Genomic DNA, 3185 nt, shown 5'->3' with positions numbered 1-3185 from the left:
GGTGGGGGGGTAGTGGGGAGGGGATTCCTTCTCCATTTTCCTCTCAGGATTCTGACACCCATGCAGGCATGATTTTTAAGCCACAGGTCCAGTATTCGAACCACAGCTGACCACGTGGGAATCCAGCACCTTAACCACTACAAGGAACAGAGTAATAAAATAACTTATGTTTCAGCGGAGTCCTGGGTATCATCCCAGGCATTCAGTGTAGCCACTGTGAAATAGGAAGCACTCACTGGAAACACACACAAAAAAAAATGCTAAATACTAAGCAAGAATAGGAGTATCCCATATCCTCACTGTGCTACTGCTGAGTGGCTGCTGCTATTCAAAGATGTGCTGGATGACAGATATACCACAGACTGTGGTCCCTCAGAGAGCTGAATTCTCTTTATTCATTTGTACTTATGGGCCACCTTCAGCACAATGATTTGGATCTATTTCCCTCTATCCCTAATCATTAAGAGAAAAAATAACGTGTATTAGAAATTTTAGCTTTACTTTCTCTTTTCAAACTTTTCTCCAAAATTGCTAATAGGCAGGAAATATAAATATAAATGTTTAAGACAAAGAAATTTTATAATACAAATTTTTTAAAGACAAAAGTTTTTCACATAAAATACCAAATTTTGATTCTAGATCAAATTACTGCTAGTTTCAAAAAAACAACTTGAAGTTTTTCTTTGCTAACACAAAAAAAGTACTTCAGAACTTATTACATCACCATAAAAGCACTTTTATATACCAGAGATTACATAAAACAGTAATTTTTAATAAAATACTGAGATATATAGAAATCCTACTGAACTGCTATCTGTTTCTACAAAACTGTACAAAATACTGATAATTCAACTCAAGATGACCATAGTATACATGCAAAAGAAAAACTATCCTGTCTTACAATTATTAGATGAGTTATTCTTAGAGAAACCATCTTAATCAAATGTATAAGCAAATTAATTAAAATAAACCTACCAGAAGATGACAAAGAATTTTCCAAAACTATCTTCAGCAGACCTTCACTTAACTAAAAGTTATAGATGACTCAGAACAAGTCAGTTATAAATGAGTCTTCTCAGTGTTGACTTGTGTATTTAAATATACACAGAAGTTTCCATCAAAGCAAACTACTGTAGTCATCTCTGACAGTAACACTGAGGAGAAAGGGATGGAATCAAACACTAAAGGTCACCTCTTACTTCATCCTAATCCTCTCTATGTCTCAATGGTCCCCATTACTCCCAACATTAAACAGAAGGGCACAAGGAACTTGAATATTTAAGTATTTTCCTCTGCATTCTCTCACACCAGTGTTTACTCAACTACTCTCTTTGCCAACCTTCTCCAGCAATTGAAAACAAGGCTCTTTCTTGAAGACTTCCTAAGGTGGGAAGGAAGGCTTCTTTCCTTAAATAGGTATCTCAGTTATACCCCCATATAAAGGCCCTTTTCTATCTCCCTCCTTGGTCTTGGAGTTGCTTCATTTCTTTCCTTGGTGACACAAAACCTGCTTCAATACTGAGAATAAGTTTACGTCTGTGTAGAGTCTTTGTTCTTTTTTATTTTTTTGAAAGGTTTTTGCTATAGGACACGTTCGCTGTCCAGACAGAAAGAGACAGCGAGACAGAAACCAATAAACCACCTCCCAGGAGGGATGGTCACGCCGCAATCCCTTCTCTCGGGATCTTGGGCACGCACGCACACGTGCCCAGCATGAGTTTAAGCCACTGGACTGGGACTTGATCCGAGGTCGACTACATGGGAGTCCAGAGACATAGCCATTATGCTAACTGCTGGTCCCTCTGTTCTTTAAACCACCTTCTCCATTATTACTAGTTCTTACTATGACAACACTACAACTTCTCTAGGGAGAAACCTTCAAACTCTTCAGGTATAAAACTGCTTTTAAATATTTCTAAGTTCCTACTGACAACTTGCACAGGGTTACTCAGTAGAGGAAATATACTCTGTAAACTCAGTCTATCGGAAAGTAAAAAGTAAAGTACAATACTCGAAAAAATAAATACATCATGACGAATTACATTAAATTCCCCAACTTAAGATAATGGCTACTTGAATTAGGTGATTTCATGATTCTTCAAAGGTTCCCCCTCCCAGCTAAAACTAGGTAAAATCATGCAACACATACAGACTTGCTGCAATAAAATCCACTCATTGCACCTCAAAATATTTAAGAGGTGTCTTAAACCCAAATCCTAGTTAGTTAATAGTTCGCTTACATTTCCATTCAAAGAAATTTGTAAATACACTAAAAGGCTTGCAAAGTAAAGGAATTATGCAAGATTACCCATAAGCCAGAATATAGTAATTTTTAAATTCCTAAAACTAGTGTTTCTTATAGAAAACAATCAAGTTAGTTTTATTTTGGACTTAACCTTACACAACAATAAAGGATCTTTTTTTTTTTCTTTTAGCACTGGAATCGCTATACACGAAAATTGTGCTCATCGTAGCTACAGAAATTAAAATACAAAATATCGAATTCCAAAAGGGCATTTGCTTTACACTTAACTGGAAAGAGAAAGCTGCTGTCTAAGTAGATCATCACATTCTCTTGCTATTCCCTTAAAAATAAAAAATTGAAAAGTAAAAATCTGTTCGGCTAAGTCTTTTCCATAAAGTACACTATATATTGAAAAGCGAATGGGTTTAACGGGCTCTAGACTCTACTAGGGTCACCACACTAGACTAACATAATCTGTGCTGCAAAATAAATCAACGGAGTTCCAGAGCTGGGTGACACTTTGTCAGCTTTCTGTTTGTTGGGAACCCGCAAAGCGTAAAGGCAAAAGTCACCACACCGAAGACTGTCTTAGCGAAAAGGCTTAACAGGTCAGTCTTGTGCGGATGGAGAACTGAACTGTCATATCAGAGAACAGAAACCCCACTACTACTAACCTACAACTATCAATTCTCCCGCTGACGCATAGCTTTCCAGCCTGCCCGCGCTTGGGGCTCTGCCAACGTAACCCGGTAAGTCATAACCAGACTCTCCACCGGCTTCTCCGCCTCCCGGCGCTCCAGATCCCTGACAGCGGAGTTATAAACTGCAGGGAAAGATAAGGAACAGCACCCTTCCCTGCGCGAGGACCGAGCGCCGGCTCCACCCAGGTCCTCCGCGCCCCGCCGTCCTCCCCACCCGGTCCAGGGGCCGCCGCGCCCCG

General features: G+C 39.3%; 1 protein-coding gene across 2 annotated transcripts in view; it reads right to left on the bottom strand.

The window, feature by feature from the left end:
• Positions 1-3185, bottom strand: part of VAPA (VAMP associated protein A) — a 49959-nt gene that overhangs the window by 46051 nt on the left and 723 nt on the right. The window lies entirely within an intron of this gene.

The sequence above is a fragment of the Tupaia chinensis genome, unplaced genomic scaffold (genome assembly GCF_000334495.1).
Source record: "Tupaia chinensis unplaced genomic scaffold, TupChi_1.0 Scaffold143584_1, whole genome shotgun sequence".
NCBI lineage: Eukaryota > Metazoa > Chordata > Mammalia > Scandentia > Tupaiidae > Tupaia > Tupaia belangeri.
The sequence above is the reverse complement of the archived record's forward strand: the minus strand, read 5'-3'. Positions and strand labels throughout refer to the sequence as shown.